The following is a 17,701-nucleotide window of genomic DNA, read 5'->3' on the forward strand; positions in this document are numbered from 1 at the left end:
CATAACCAAAAGCAACACTAGAGTTTAAATTGCAGTAAAATGCATGAGTGGGGAAAAAGGTCTCACTCTCTCCAGGTTAAAAATTAAAAGTCCTAGAGTCCAGCAAAAGTGCTTGGGGTCTCCAAGGTAGAGTGGAATTAGCACATTTCTGAGAATTCTCCCTAACACTGGGCATTCCTATGTTTGATTGGATATTATCGTAGGTTTATGCCAAATGTTTCCGGTAGAACAGCCAGACTGACAAACTAAGAAATGGGGAACCCCACAAAATTCATTGGACTGATGAGGACGATGCTTGTTACAATAACCTGAAACAAACCTTATACCAAAATCCAATGTTAAAAGTAGTAGACTTCTCAACGGAATTTTTATTCCAGATGATGCCTCATCACATGGTTAGGAGCAGTATTATCACAAATACACGATGCATTTGAAGACCCCATCCTATTCACTAGTCGTAAACTCTTCCCCCAAGAGAACTACTACTGTGTTAGAACTGCAAGCCCTTGCCATCAAATGGGCAATCGTCCATCTTCGATACTACCTTCTAGGGAGAAAATTCACTCATCACGGACCACTCACCTTTGGCATGGATAAGTCAAAGAAAGGACGCTAACCCTTGAGTCATGCGATGGATCGTAGACCTGCAACCCTACTGTTTCCATGTGGAACACTGATAAGGTAAAGGACAGTGGAACATAGATTTCCTTTCCCGGCTTCCCTGCGAAACAGATGCGGCAACATCGCATAGGGGAAGAGTATGTGAGAAACCAAAGGGTCTCTCTCCTGCTAGTTCCCAGGGATATATAGATATATATATTTCTGATGTTTGTTAATCTGCTTAGAATCACATGCTGTGCATAGGTTCGACATCCAGTGGTCACTGTGGAGTATTGCATTTTGTTTTTCGTAGTCGAAAAGGGGACGTCGACAAGGCATGTCTGTAACACTATTCCCTATAGTGACGTGCGTTGTACCCACAATCCCTCACGCGTCCAGATCCCTCGGATTGTTTTTTTTCCGCCCAGTTACTGGTCGCCTTTATGCGGAGCTCCTCGAGAGACATTGCCAAATCTTTCCTTCGACCTTTGGTCGTTTATTATTAATATTAATAACATAGATCCCTCCCGTGACGCAGAGCTGTTCCTCTGCCGAGCAAGATCTTCGACGGAAGGACGAGCGGAGGAGATCCTTCGGCGCTGTCGAACACGTGGCCTGGCCTCGCCGGCCTTACACAGTAGGGGAGAGTGGGGTTGTGTGGTCTCTTTTCTCTTTGAGAATGCATTTCTCTTTCCCCTCCCTCTCTTTCGAGGTCGTAATCACACTTCTGGCCCTCAGCTATGGAGAGGACGCCCTTTAGGTTTTGCCCACTTTGCAAGGGTAAATATACCTGGAAAGATGAGCACAAACGGTGCAACCGTTGCTTGCCCCTCGATCACAAGGAGGACGGCTGTGCGGCCTGTAAGTTACTGAAGCCGAAAACGCTAAAGGACCGCAAGGTCAAAAGGTGGGCGGCCTACGCCATGTCTAGGCCTGACTCCTCGCCCGCTGCCGCCGCCGCCGAATGTGATGAGGACAGTGATTACACGGCCCCCGTAAAGGAGGTTGCAGACCTCTCAAAGGAGTGTTCACGCTCCTCGTCGTCCGTCCCCGGCCCCGACAAGCCCAGCTCATGCCCAGCTTATGGGGATGAACACCCCGGCGACAAGGACGCACACAAAAAAGCACAAAAACACATAACCCCCGGCACGCATTCGTCGAAGAGGAAGGCAGCCATAGCGGCAACAGGGGCGTCGGGTCCACCGGCGTCTTCCGCCGACCGTAAGGGTCTTCAGCCCTCCAGGCCACCGCTTCCGCGACAGGCGTCCGGGCATTCTAAAGATAAGGGCGCTAACACCAAATCCTCCGGCGACGCACCTCGTAAGAGTGCTCACGTTACCAGTAAAGACTCGACGCTATCTAGCGTGGCGGCGACCGATCCCTCGGCAGAGAGAATGATCGCAGAAAGCCTCACGCGTATATCCACTAAGGACGCCCAGAGACGGACGGCGAGCGATACGCCTAAAACCGCGCACAAGGCCAAAGAAACACTGAAGGCGCAGGAAAACTGGTCAGGACAGTGGACTTAGTTCCAGTCCTGTATGGATAAAATAGACAGGTTCATGGCCATCCCAGAAAATAGGGCACCCAAGAGACCAAGGGAGGCACCCCAGGAGAGTCCAATGGTTAAATACCCAAGGTTCTATAACCCCATACACGAAGACATGGACTCTTACGACCTCACTGAGGAGGACACTCACTTCCAGCAGGGAGATGAGTTCATTAATGATGAAGACCAACAAGAGGAAGAAGGGTTTCATGAGGACTCGAACATAGGTGAGGAGGGGGTACGAGGAGGACACAGGCGAGGGTGACCCAAATCCCTGGCAGTCACCAGCTAGGTCTACAGACAGACAGTATAGTCATCAGGTCTACTGAGACTACACCAGTTAGGAACCCTTCGCCTGTTTATGATCAGCCCACCTTCAATGCGCTACTGAAGAAGGCAGCAGCACATTTCGAACTTGAAACTGGGGAGGTACTGACTTCGTGGAAAGGATTATCAAGGAAAAGCCTCCCACTAGCCAAACAATTCCCATCATCGCCTCAGTTAAGACGTATTACCCCCTCACTGTCCACCCCGGCACTGGTGAGGGGTGTCAATCCGAGAATTGAGAAATTGTTCTCGCCCTCTGTTAGACCCACTATATATTAGGGGTCATTCAATCCCGGACTCCTTAGTGGTGACCAACACTAGGAAGAGGGCTGGGGTCCCACTGTCTACCAGCGAGGCACCCCCAGATAAAGAGGGGAAGAAGCTTTATGCCCTGGCCAAGAGAATCGCCACCTCTGCAGCATTCTCTACCAGAATTGCCAATAATATACATTATTGGCAAGCTACGCAGATTCTCAATGTGGTAAGCTTAAGCAGGACATCGAAGAGGCCCCTGAACCCCTTAAAACTCGATTGTTGGCTACAATTAATGAAGGCTCTCTGGTCAACCAAAGCATCGTTAAGAATACACTCGATGCAGCAGAGATGGCTGGCCGTACTTTAGTACAGGGAATTTTGCTGAAGCGTCACGTCTGGCTTCGCAATTCCGGGTTTAAGGCAGAAACGCAAGCGTCCCTCATTAATAAGCCCATTGAAGAGTCTAACCTCTTTGGTAAGGCAGTTGATGACGCTCTGGAGAATGCGAAAAAAGAATTTGACACCATAAAGACCTTGGACCAAATCTCAAAGCCCCCTAACAGATGGGGATTTGGGAACAATCGCTTTTTTTCGTGGCCAACGCCAGCAACAGAACCAGCAACAACAGTATTCTGCCAGCAACTACCAAGGTAATAGTGGCCAGTACAATCAGGCCAACTCCATGGCAAGGGGAGAGGCCAGGGTTCCACCCCTAGAGGCTCCCAAGCCACCAACAACACCAAGTGATGCAAAGATTTGGGTCCCCTCCCATGCATCGTCGGTCGGGGGCCGGTTAACATCCTTTCTTCCTGCATGGGCGGAAATAACATCAGACCGCTGGGTGCTATCCACCGTATCCCGCGGCTACTGTATAGAGTTCACCAGTTTCCCAATATACAGACCCCCGAGGGGACGACGCATGACATCAGAACACCTTGCCATCCTTCTCCAAGAAGTGGATCAGCTACTGGAAAAAGGAGCTGTAGAGGCCGTGCCTCTATCTCAGGTAACGGAAGGTATTTATTCAGTGTACTTCCTTGTACCCAAAAAGGATCTAACCATGCGCCCTATATTAGATCTGCGCCCAGCGAACAAGTTTGTCAAACCCCAAAAGTTTTGTATGGTGACCTTGCAGGAAGTGATCCCACTGCTATCACAGGGAGATTAAATGACAACACTGGACATGAAAGATACATACTTTCATATTTTAATGTTGCCAGCGCACAGAAAATACCTCAGGTTCATGATAGAGGGCAAACACTACCAGTTCAGAGTGCTACCCTTCGGCATAGCATCTGCACCAAGGGTATTCACGAAAGTACTGGCAGTGGCAGCGGCCCATCTGCGCAGGTTATCCATCCCAGTATACCCTTACCTCGACGACTGGCTAATAACAGGGGATTCTTACGAGACATGCTTCTCAAACACCCAAAAGACTGTAGACCTTTTGTTCCAACTGGGCTTCTCCATCAACGAGACGAAGTCCAGCTTAGACCCCAGCTAAGTCAAACAATTCCTAGGGGCTCTAATTCGAACAAAGGACGGCCTCGTCTTCCCCTCCAACGAGAGGGTCCAAAACATGCTGTTTCAGATCCCCCAATATGTGGGAGGTCGAGAGGTGACGGTGCGCAAAGTGATGCGCTTGCTAGGAATGATGGCGTCGTGTATTTATTTGGTACCTCACGCGCGCCTGCGCATGCGCCCAATGCAAGAGTGGCTCAACAGCCAGTGGTGTCAGGCCAGCGGACAATGGGACGATCTAGTGGTGGTCTCGCAGGCCTTAGTTCTTTCGCTGCGGTGGTGGACAAAGAAAAACCTGGTAATAGGGAAACCTTTTGCCTCACCCGCAGTGGAAGCCACTCTAACCACAGACGCATCCCTCACAGGATGGGGGGCTCACCTATCCCATCAGACTGCTCACAGAGTGTGGATTCTGAGCGTAACATCCAAGCGCATAAACCTACTGGAGCTACTGGTGGTGTTCAAAGCACTAAAAGCCTTCCAAGAACACCTACAAGGGAAGACAGTGATGGTCCTTACGGACAGCACCACAGCCATGTACTACATCAATAAGCAGGGGGGGCACCTAGTCTCCAGGACTGTCCAAGCAGTTCCAGAATATATGGAAGTGGGCTCTCAGACACAACATGTTCCTACTGTCACGACATGTACCAGGGGAACTCAATCTGCTAGCAGACAAGCTCAGCAGAGACTTCCCTCTGCCCTCAGAGTACGAATGGCGGTTGCAAGAAGACATCGCTTTCGACGTCTTCACACAATAGGGATTCCACGAAATCGACCTGTTCGCAACTCTGGAGAACTCACAATGCCAAAGTTACGCCTCCAGATACCCCCAGAACCAGTCCAAGGGGAACGGTCTGTCAATTCCATGGTCACGGAGATTTGTTTACGCTTTTCCCCCCGACTCCCCTTCTCAACAAGATTGTGCACAAGATGCACCAGGAACAAGTCACCATGATACTAGTGGCCCCTATGTGGGCCCGGCAGCCATGGTTTGCTCACTTGATGGAGATGTCCCTATCTCCCCCAGTGAAACTTCCCTGCCCGTACAACATGCTGTCACAGAACAAGGGCAGGACATTGCATCCATGCCCTCAGAACATGAATTTAGCAGCCTGGCTCCTGAGATCATAGAGTTTGGACATCTAGAACTCCCGCAGAGATGCATGGACATCCTCAGGGAAGCTAGAAAGCCTAACACTCGTCACTGCTATTCTAGTAAGTGGAAAAGATTTGTCATCTGGTGTAGAGGGAAAAGCATCAACCCAGTTGACTGCTCACCCACACAAATTGTTCTGTACCTGACCCACCTATTGGACTCAGGTCTGGTGTTCAATTCTATTAAAAGTCCACCTAGCGGCACTTTCTGCATACACCACTTCCCAACTTAAAGTGTCGTGGTGGAAAATCCTAGTCATCAAAGCCTTCATGGAGGGGGTAAAGAGAATACACCCTCCGATAGCTAACCCAGCTCCCGGATGGGACCTAAATGTGGTACTTTCCAGACTCATGGGCTCGCCCTTTGAACCCATGCACAAGGCAACTCTTAAGCACCTCACTCTTAAGACTGCTTTCCTAATAGCTATCACCTACATTAGGAGAGTAAGTGAACTACAGGCTCTTTCAGTTCTAGACCCCTTCGTAACAGTTCACAAAGACAAGGTGGTTCTACGCACACACCCAAGGTTTGCACCGAAATTCATCTAGAAATTCCATGTGAACCAGTCAATAGAACTACCAAGGTTCTTTCAAAACCCTTCCAATCTGGGAGAAAAAAGTCTGCATACACTCAATGTGCGCAGAGCTGTCATGTTTTACATGGAAAGAACCAGACCACTGAAAAAGACTAATCAGTTCTTTGTCTCGGTGGCAGCAGGAAGAGAAGGAGATGCAGTTTCAAAGTCCACTATATCTAGATGGATTGTTCAATGTATCACTCTGTTTCTCTCTTGCTAAGCGAGAACTACCCTTCAAGCCAAGAGCACATTCTACTCGAGGCACGGGGGCATCCATAGCTTTCGATGCAAATGTTCCCCTTGATTCCATCTGGAAGGCGGCAACCTGGAGTTCGGTGCACACCTTTACAAAACGCTACTGTTTAGACACACACTCTAGATCTGACTCCCAGGTGGGACAGGCAGTATTAAGACATCTTTTCTCTACTGTTCCTTCTCATAACCCACCGCCAACTCCGGGTACTGCTCGCTAGTCTATGCACAGCATGTGATTCTAAGCAGATTAACAAACATCAGAAGACAATGCATTACTTACCGTAAAAGCATTTCTGATGGTTGTATCTGCTTAGATTCACATGCGCCCACCCTTCCTCCCCGCTCGGATGGAAGGAACATAGACCTCTTTCTACATCTCTCTCTTTTCTGTACTCACTCACGTATAGAAGGCTCCCTCAGGGCAGAAAAAATACAAACAGAGGGACCTCAACGCGTGAGGGATTGTGGGTACAATGCACATCACTATAGGGATAGTGTTACAGACACGCCTTATCGACGTCCCCTTTTCGACTACGAAAAACAAAATGCAATACTCCGCAGTGACCACTGGATGTCGGACCTATGCACAGCATGTGAATCTAAGAAGCAGATACAACCATCAGAAATGCTTTTACGGTAAGTAATGCATTGTCATATATATATTTCTGAGGCTTGTGGAATCTGCTTAGATCACATGCTGTGCATAGGCCGACATCTAGTGGAAGCTGCGGAGTATTACAGTTTGTTTTTCGAAACTCGAAAATGGGCGTCGACAGGCGTGCCAGTAATACTATCCCTAATGTGACGTCCACTGTACCCAAGATCCCTCACGCGTCTAGGATCCTCAGATTGTTTTTTTCCGCCATACTGGTCGGAAGCATCTTGCGGAGTCCCCTGGCCTTAGCCATACTTTTACTAATAATTGAAATTTAATATTCTTTATTGACATCCTTCCCCACCCCAACGTCGACCCTCGACACTCGACGACGGCTGGAGAAGACATCGACCGTCGGCTGCTGCACGACGGATCTGGGCCTCGGAAGGCCGCTGGCCTCGGCCCTGCAAGTAGGGAGAGTGGGGGGTGGTACATACTCTTCACTCTTGGTATATAGATACACTTATATAATTCCTACACTTATCAGCCCGCTGCCTCAAGGTGCGTATGGAGGGTACCCCTTTCCAATTCTGCCCCAAGTGCAACCGCAAATACCCTTGGGTCGACAGGCACGCTACGTGCAATCTCTGCTTGCCGAGGGACCACCCCGAAGCGAACTGCAGAGCGTGTAGTAGGTTTAAACCTAAGACACTCAAGGACCGTTCGACAAAGCGTTGGGCCCACCACGCCAGGCAGGCGGCCATGGCAGCGGAGGGCGCCTTCAGCGATGGCAGCGACGCCGTACTTTCGGACGGCGAGGGCATTACGGCGTCGAAGGACAGCCGAGCGCAGGTCCCCGACCTCGGAAGGTCATCCGGCAGGGCGGCTATGGGGAAGACCCCCGGCGACGCAAGCGCTACACACCCTACACACACTAAGCACACTAAGTCCAACCGAACCTCGACGACGTCGACTTCTCGGAAAGAGGCACAAAAAGAACGGTCCGACTCGGTGTCCTCTGGGCGCTCTCGATCGAGATCGCCTCATGACGCAAGGCAATCATCCACTCTTGCCAAGAGTGCCTCGCTCCCTAGACTAATGGAAGTTCGATCGTCGGAGGACGAAGACGACTTCCACCCCCAGGCCGCGCTCCAGGAGACGGAGCCCGAAGTTAACACCAGCGAGGCCCCACCCGATCCTCGACGCCAGGCGTCGAAAGTCTCCGGGGCCTCCAAGGGACAGGGAAAACATTTTTCCACGCACGGGGAGGGGGGGAAACAGCGGAAAGCACATTCTTCCACTCCTGTAAAAACATCCTTCCCCCCTAAGCAGACAAACAAAGACAAGTCTACTGAGAAATCAACATCCAGCAAGGGTACCCTTGATAAGTCCCCTAAACTGCCTACTAAAGTCATCCCCTGTTCCAAAGAATGGTCCAGCGAAGTCATAGACAGGGTCATGTCAAGGATGTCTTCCTTGGCTGATTTTTACGACAAAAATCCAGAGCATTTCCTCTCGTATGACCCTCAGGGAGCCACACCCTCAGGTTCCACTGATCCCATCCCCCTAAGTAAAAGGGCCCGGTTCGAAAGACCTGAACCCTTCGAGGTACAGCCTTACTCTACTCCATACTCTACTCCACACTCCAGGTACCAAGGAGAGCCTTTCCCTGAGGGGGACCAGGAGTTTGAAATTATGGAGGAACAAACCGGGACGGAATACTATGCGGATGATGAGGACCAGGAGGAGGGAGAAGATGAGCAGGAAATTTACAGAGTAGATTCCCCGGTAGAGAATGAAGCCCCAGTTACCGACTCGCCAGTCGATAACCAGCCCCTCCTTAATGAGGTTCTCGCTCGCGCGGCAGAACATTTTCACATCGACACCCACGGTGTACAGGAGGAAAGGGACTTCGCAGAAGAGTTGGCAGGAGAGAGGAGGCCGGTCGCTCAGACCATCCCTATCCTTAAATCCATCCAACGAAGAATAGATCCGTCCCTGGTGAACCCAATCCTCACCAGAGCAGTTAACCCCAGGGTCGAAAAACTTTTCCGGGCAGCCCAATCTGACCCTCTCTATATAAGAGGACATCTTAAACCAGACTCCCTAGTGGTTACCAACACTCGAAAGAGGGCTGGAACACCCCTATCTTCATCAGAAGCTCCTCCCGACAAGGAGAGCAAGAAACTTTACGGCTTTGGCAGAAAGGTAGCCTCAACGTCCGCCTACCAAGCAAGGATTGCTAACTCCACCACCCTGTTGGCCAGCTACAACTGCCATCAATGGGAAGAGGTCGCGGCACTCATAGCCTCTGCTCCGGAACCCTTAAAGGGCCAATAGGCTTGGATCTCGGCAGAGGGGAGAGCCGTGTCCGGTTGCATATTGAAAGCAACTTTCGACGCCGCGGACAACGCAGGGAGATTGATAGCAGAGGGTACTGTTATCAAGAGACATGCGTGGTTACGGCAGTCGGGGTTCAAAACAGAAACTCAGGCTTCTTTAATAGATAAGCCGGTGGAACCCGATCTATTGTTTGGGAAAGCGGTCGAAGACGCACTGAAAAATGCCAAGGATGAATACGAAACACTTAAATCCCTTGGCCAACTAACCAACAAACCCCCTAACCAGAGGGGGAACAGTAATTTTCGTCGCCCACGCGGCCAAAATTCACAAAGAGGCAACTATGCCCAGGGACAGGGTACACAGTGGAACAACAGCCAGCAGTCTACCCAAGGTTACGGCAGGGGTAACAAAAGAGGTCGTGGGAAAGGCAGAGGCAGCCCCAACAAGGGAGGTGGGACGCCTCCACCAAAGCAGTGACGCTCAGTTCAGGGTCCCTTCTCATGCAACCCCAGTAGGGGGACGCATTTCCAACTTCACCCAGGCTTGGGAAGGGATCACCTCAGACAGATGGGTGCTGTCAACAGTGTCCACAGGATATTGTATAGAATTACTGCAGCGTCCCCGGAACCATCCTCCACGACAAAAAGTACACTCTCTAGAACATCAGAATATCCTTCTCGAGGAGATCGCCATTCTGCTAGAAAAGGACGCGATAGAACTCGTCCCAGGACACCAGGTAAACAAGGGTATCTATTCAACCTACTTCCTTGTTCCAAAGAAAGATTTGACAATGCGCCCAGTATTGGACCTACGGCCTGCCAACAAGTATGTCAAGCCCCAAAAATTCCGTATGACCACGCTACAAGAGGTAATCCCCCTCCTAAAAAAGGGGGATTACATGGCAACCTTGGATATGAAAGATGCTTATTTTCATATTTCCATGCTCCCGGCGCACAGAAAGTACTTGCGCTTCAAGGTGGACAGTCGCCACTACCAATTCAAGGTACTGCCCTTCGGGATAGCTTCAGCACCAAGGGTATTTACCAAGGTACTGGCGGTGGCAGCGGCACACCTACGCAGGGAGGCAATCCCAGTGTACCCTTATCTGGACGACTGGCTCATAACGGGGGAAACCCCCAGGAATTTGCAGGACAAACATTCAAAGGACTATCGACCTTCTCCACGAATTAGGCTTCTCAATCAACGAGAAGAAGTCAAGCCTGATGCCAAGCACCTCAAAACAGTTCCTAGGAGCAATCCTAGATACTCAGGAAGGGTTGACCTTCCCTTCGGAAGAGAGAATTCGGAATATACTACTGCAAATTCCACATTATCAGTCCGGTCAACAAATAACGTTACGCAAAGCAATGCGGTTACTGGGCATGATGGCATCATGCATTTACCTGGTCCCCCACGCGCGTCTGCGCATGCGTCCCATGCAGGAATGGTTGGCGAAACAGTGGTCTCAGGCAAGTGGTCAGTGGGACGATCTAGTGGTCGTTTCGCCAACACTTGTACAGAGCCTACACTGGTGGACAAGAGAGAATCTCGCAAGGGGAAAACCCTTTTACGATCCCGAAGTACAGGCAGTGGTGACTACAAATGCATGCCTGACTGGGTGGGGAGCTCACCATCTCCACCACATAGCTCAGGGTCTCTGGTCTCACTCAGTAGCCAAGAACCACATCAACCTCCTAGAGCTTCTGGCAGTATTCCGAGCGCTTCGGGCGTTCAAGCCCCATCTACTAAACTTGTCGGTGCAGATCCGGACGGACAGCACGACAGCCATGTTCTATTTGAACAAGCAAGGAGGGACTCGTTCGCCAAATCTGTCCAAGCTTGCCCAGAAAATCTGGATATGGGCACTCAGACGGAACATCTTCCTGTCATCGCAACATGTTCCAGGGGAGCTCAATTCCCTAGCGGATGCTCTAAGCAGAGACTCCCTCCCAGAAGAACACGAATGGGTCCTTCACAGAGAGATCGTAGAAGATCTCTTCTCTCAGTGGGGTTTCCCCACTATAGACTTATTCGCCACAAGCGAAAACAAACAATGCCCAGGATTTGCATCCAGGTTCCCCCAGCCAGACTCCCAAGGGAACGCCCTGTGGATGAACTGGTCAGGGATGTTTGCGTACGCTTTTCCACCAACTCCTCATCAGGAAGGTGGTGTACAAGATGAACAAGGAATCGATGACGCTCATCCTAGTTGCTCCCATGTGGGCGAGACAACCATGGTTTCCACACCTACGCAGAATGGCGGTGTGCGAGCCCATCAAACTTCCAGCCTGGTACAACCTTCTGTCCCAGCAACAAGGTCAAACAGTGTACCAACAACCCAACTCAATGAACCTGGCAGCATGGCTCCTGAAGTCATAGAGTTTGGACATCTCAATCTACCACAGAGGTGTATGGACATCCTAAAAGAATCCAGGAAACCAAACACAAGGCACTGTTACTTTGACAAGTGGAAAAGATTTGTTATTTGGTGCCAGAATAAACAAATCAACCCTGTTGATTGCACTCCTTCCAACGTCGTGACATACATGCTCCACCTGCTGGATGCAGGATTGGTTTTTAACTCTCTGAAAGTACACCTGGCAGCCCTCTCGGCTTACACCACATCCCATAACAAGGTGTCGTGGTGGAAGGTACCAGTAGTTAAAGCCTTCATGGAAGGAGTAAAGAGACTTCACCCTCCTATTTCAAACCCACCGCCAGGGTGGGACCTTAATGTGGTGCTAGCTAAGCTCATGGGCCCCCCCTTCGAACCCATGCATAAGAGTAGTCTCAAACACCTGACTTATAAAACGGCCTTCTTAGTAGCCATTACCTTTATAAGAAGGGTCAGTGAAATTCAGGCTCTGTCAGTGCAGGATCCTTTCTTTACTATTCACAAGGACAAACTGGTTTTGCGCACACACCCAAGGTTCTCACCTAAATTTATATCAAAGTTCCATGTAAACCAGTCCATCGAGCTTCCGGCTTTCTTCCAGGACCCGCAAAGCTCGGCTGAGGTGAAACTACACACCCTAGATGTGCATAGGGCGGTCCTCTACTATGTAAATAAAACCAGACCGCTAAGGAAAACAGATCAACTGTTTGTCTCCGTAGCTACAGGCAGAGAGGGAGATCGCGTCTCTAAAGGCGCTATCTCGAAGTGGATTATCAACTGTATACAGCTGTTACTCTCTTTCTGAAAAGACTCTGCCTTTTACGCCAAGGGCCCACTCTACTAGAGGCATTGGGGCCACTCTGGCTTTCATTGCAAATGTTCCCCTCGACACCATTTGCAAAGCAGCTACTTGGAGCTCTATTCACACTTTTACTCAGCATTACTGCATTGACACTCATTCCAAGACAGATACACAAGTGGGACAAGCGGTTCTAAGACACCTGTTTGCTCATGACCCTTCTCACATCCCACCTCCTTCTTCGGGTACTGCTCGCTAATCTATGCACAGCATCTTATCTAAGCAGATTCCACAAGCCTCAGAAGGGATACATTACTCACCGTAATCGTATTTCTGATGCTTGTATCTGCTTAGATTCACATGCGACCCACCCTTCCTCCCCTCCGAGAGAAGGCGCATGATTGCTTGTAGTCTTACCTTTCTGTCTATCTGCTTGGATTATCTGTACTCACGCTACTCCTCATGCTTCCTCATGTCAGAAAAAATACAATCTGAGGATCCTAGACGCGTGAGGGATCTTGGGTACAGTGGACGTCACACTAGGAATAGTATTACTGGCACGCCTGTGTCGACGCCCATTTTCGAGTTTCGAAAAACAAACTGTAATACTCTGCAGCTTCCACTAGATGTCGGCCTATGCACAGCATGTGAATCTAAGCAGATACAAGCATCAGAAATACGATTACGGTGAGTAATGTATCCCATATATCTCCCTCCCCCCCCCCTCCTCAGTGCACAGCCATTTACTTTGGATCCAGACCCTGGGGGTGGACCAGCGCGGGAGGATCACTTGGGTGAAGGGTCTTTGGGGAGTGGGGGTGAGGCAGCCGATGGTGAGAAACAGTATTTCCCCCTTTCCGGTACTCATGCCCCATCCTATTTTATATTCTCCAATGTCCGGGGACAGGAAATGGCCCACTCGAAAGTCTCTGCGAAATATGTGATTATCTTGTTGTAAAGCAGCAAAGTGAACAAACTACTTTAAGAGCAAGATTTCTATGAACCATTGAGCTTATGATATTGAACTACCAAGACCAAGAGACACTGAGACAAATAAGAATGTCATCTGAAGAGAAAGTCAAAGTGGTCCTGTGGAGGTCTATAGTAAAAGCCTTGCACACTCGAAAGTCTTCGACATCCGTGAAAGGTCAGAGCCCGACTGAGGAAGACCGGAAGTGTGATAAGTTAGGCGAAGGGAACCCCTAACGAATGTGAATAAAGCTTGGGGAAGGGAAACTCTGCAAGTGCTGTTATTGCGAGGGCTGAGCCCGGCTGAGGGAGATCTACTTTGAATCGGGTACTTTTTGGTTGAAAGGGCCGAGCACGACCGACGGAAACATGCTTGAACTTTTGAAAGCTGTAATTGGTGACGTTAAAGTGGAAGGCCAAACGGGCCTCGATCCAGGTTTTGAACTGCCTTTGTTTTGAGAATGTCAGCCAGAGTGTTGTCCTGTTTACAGGGGTTGCCTTACTCAGTGCTGTCCAACATGAGAAGTAGAGCTGACTCGGCCACATTGATTCTTTGTTAGAACACTGACTTTTCTTTACATACATATTCCACCCATTTTTTTGTATAAGAGATTGGGCAGGCATTAGGTTTTGTTAGTATAGGCCATTTTGATTTGACATAGACTAACTAGTACTGTATTTTCTTTATTATTTGATGGTAGAGATTACTCCCATCGTAGCTATAGGGCATAGTAGGAGTTTCTCCAAACACCAAAAAGATTATAAAGGTATTGAAACTTGTAACTCTTGCCTTGTCATACTTGTGATGCCATGCCTCCTTTACAAGGGGGGATACTAGGTATCCCTTTGGCACTTCACTAAAGGTGATGTGTGCCAATCTCTCAGACTATAACGTTTTGGTAGGGATACTACTGCTCTATCCCTAAGAACTGTAGCTATTTGGGGATATTAAAAAATAATCTTAAAGGAGGACCCTGAGGGTCCTCAGTAACACACGCCCATAAGGAGCTGTGTGCTGCAGAAGTAAAACAGATGCCCTTAAGAGCTATGGAGCAGACGGACTCCCTAGTACAGGTAGAATGCAAAGAATAGAGTTCCAAACAACGGAGCCTAAAATAATGAATTGGTGGAAAAAGGCTCCACTCATTTAGGATTAAAAGAAAAAAGCCCAGAAGTCCAGCAAAAAGTGCTAGATGAAGCATAATAATGATAAATCTCCCTAACAGGTAGGACTTCCCAAAACTATCCCAATGCTTTGTAGAGCCACAACTCTTAGTATCGGTTTGTGCTACTTGTGGAACTTTGGTAGTGGCAAAACAGTCAGGCTTATCATAAGAGGAAGGTGTGAGCTGTAGATAAGTACACAGAACTTAATTAGTAAAGCACATCAAATAAACACTTACACATACATGTGTATTAAAATATATATTAGACAAGAAATACTCTAAAATACATAGTACACATAAACAAAACACTTAGGAATACTTTAGGATACTTTTAAAGGCCACTGCTTAGTTTGTAGTTGATTGCGGTTACATTTGTTACAGCTTTTGACAGTAATGACAGTTCTATTGTATTATCAGTAATAATGCATACTTTTGAATCTTTGCAGACATGCGGTGTAGACGTTTACTCTGCAAACACACATAAAATAGTCATTTTGAGGAATGAAAATAGTTGGTTAGTGTTATACTAGCCGGGCTTAAGGTTATAGAGGCCATTTCTTCATGCAGAAAGTCTTTTAAAGTCCAAAACGCAACCCTAGCTAAATGCAGTTCGGGAAGGGCTCACAGTCTTGAAAAGCAGCAGAAAATGAAAGGTTGCTGTGGATACTTTCTAGTGTTTAAGATGCAAGACCATAGAACCAGCGTTGGAGCCCGACCTCCGGATTCCTTGGTCTGATGACAAAAGGCAGAAAAATGGATGGGATCTCTCGGCAGCAGTCTCGAGGGAGGACCTCTGACACGGATTTCTGCAACTTCTCTTGTCACATTGCGGTTTTGGTGTCTTTTCTGCAGCACCAACAAAAGGACGTGATTTGCGGGCAAAATCTTATTTGGCTCCTGGAGTCCTGCACTGTGTTGAGGTGACTTGGACAGGTCGGATTGTGTCTTGGAAAGTTAACCTGGAGTTCAGCAAAGACTTGGACCGATTCAATCTTTTCACAATGATGCACTTCAATTGTGTTGGAGGTCTCCTTGTATTGGGGATTATGCTGCTCTGGAGAGGCACTGCACCTCGGGGGATGGCTCAGATTAAGGTACATTTTGGCACTGGTTGTTCCCACCAGTTAAAGGGAAGGAGCAATCCAGTTCTGACTTCCTGTCGCACAAAACACGGGGTCAGGACAACAGTGGTCATCGGCTACTTCAGTTTCCAGTGGTCGACTTGTCTTTCACCTCAGTAACCTCACCTTTTTATTAAGTTTCAGCACACATTCCTCTGCAATCTCTGAGTATTCTATAGAAAGGGGCAGGTGTCTGTCCAATCAGGACAGCCAGACCCCCAGTGGGAGCTGGTTCCATTCAGGCACTCGGGCAGACTAGGAGCATGGGAGTGAAAAACTCCTCCCCCACGTCCTGCCTGTCCAGACACACTGGAGCCTAGGTAGGGACACTGAAGTGTTATTGCCAAAGGCAAAGCACACAGAGTCCTCCCCCTGCCAGAATGGTGGAAGACCATGAATACAGTTTGCGTTAGAAAATAGCACAATAGTTGGTAGAACACTTCCACCAGCCATAAATATAGGGTGATCTATGTGACAAAGTCACCGGAGCAGAGAGAAGGGATACAAAGTATCCCCTTGACACGCCACATACGGTGGTGTGTGCCAATCTCTCAGACTATAAAGTTTTAGGAGAGATGCAAAGTATTCCTCTATCCTTAAGATCTGTAGTTACTCTAGGATATTAAAAGAATCTCAAAGGAGAACCCAAAGGGTTCTCTGCAACACTGCCCATTATGAACACTAATGGATCGTTACTGTTTATGAACACAGTTTGACTGATTACTCCCAGGAATGTTAATTGATTGTTACTATTTATGAACACAGTTTGTATGTTACTGTTTATGAACGCTGATTTGTATTCTGATTCATTAATTATATTGTTGACTGTCCTATGTAAAGCGCTTTGGACAAAGGCACTATATAAAACACAATAAATAGAAATATAAATACAAATAAAATACAGATGCCTTAAACTATATGGAGGAAAGTACACTCCATGGGACAGTAAAACACTGAGAACAGCGTGCCAAAAGACAAGAATGAATGATTGGGAAAGGGCTCCTCATTCAGTTTTGAAAAAAATGGGTCCCGAAGTTCAGCAACAAGAGCTGGGGCTCTCACTAGGAGAGGAGATGAAGCATAAACCCGATAAATCTCCCTAACAGGCGGTGCAGTGCAAATGGCAGTAATTCAGTTATCGCCCAAAAAAAGTGGCACTAACGGAATTACAACCACTTTTTTACTGCACCGCCAAACTGATAATGAGACCCAGAGTTCTATGAAAATATAGTGTTGGACATTCACGGTCTATAAATGAAGTGTATACTGTACCTGTTCACTTCACCTCTTGAGGGTTAGGCCTACTCTTGTCTTGACTGCCACTTGCAGAGCCTGATGTCCTTTTGGAAATCACTAACAGTACCCAAGTCAGGGAGCGGTACCTAAACTCCCTTGCCACAGGGCTTAAGGAAAATATTCCTTACAATTTCCTATAAAGGAAGCTTGTACAACAATTTGAACTCCTGTAGTGACTGAAAATGGTACTGACCTGAATTAGACCTTTTTTGTGGTTGTCATGGGGTTTCTCACTAAAGTTTGGAATTCTCATACCCACCTGTGATATATTAAGACATTGAACGTAATCCATGCATTTCACTCCATTTCATAGGATGCAATGGTGTAATAGTAACCACTTGTGGTTAGAGTATTTCATTTCAGTTGTCGGTGTGAATTGGGTCCTGTTCAGGCCTAGTACTTGTTGACGAAAGTTCATCTGAACCTTGGTTGCTCACAGTGTATTGTTTAATTTGTTTACTGTTTCCCTCTTGCTAGGTACCACTCAAGTAAACGGGTTATCAGTAAGCTATCGATTTTACTGTCTACTAGAGGCTGTCTGGAATACTGTGATTATTAATGTCTAGGGATCTTTTTTTTTTTCCTGCACCTTTTAGCACTATAATGTATAGATGTCCGAGCCAGGTACATGATTTACATTGGCTTTAGGAGTGAGGAGGGTCTTTCTTAATCTCCTTTGCTGTGTTTATAACTACACTAACCTTACTGTATGTGGCATTCCAAATAGATAGTACTTACCGTGTGCACATATTTAATGAAGTGTTTATTTTTCAC

General features: G+C 48.0%; 1 protein-coding gene across 2 annotated transcripts in view; it reads left to right on the forward strand.

Annotated features, from left to right (window-relative positions):
* The window catches only part of C5PH6orf52 (chromosome 5p C6orf52 homolog), a 569,473-nt gene that overhangs the window by 149,287 nt on the left and 402,485 nt on the right, over positions 1 to 17,701 (forward strand). The window lies entirely within an intron of this gene.

The sequence above is a fragment of the Ambystoma mexicanum genome, chromosome 5p (genome assembly GCF_040938575.1).
Source record: "Ambystoma mexicanum isolate Mex_15411 chromosome 5p, UKY_AmexF1_1, whole genome shotgun sequence".
In the NCBI taxonomy this organism is placed as follows: Eukaryota; Metazoa; Chordata; class Amphibia; order Caudata; family Ambystomatidae; genus Ambystoma; species Ambystoma mexicanum.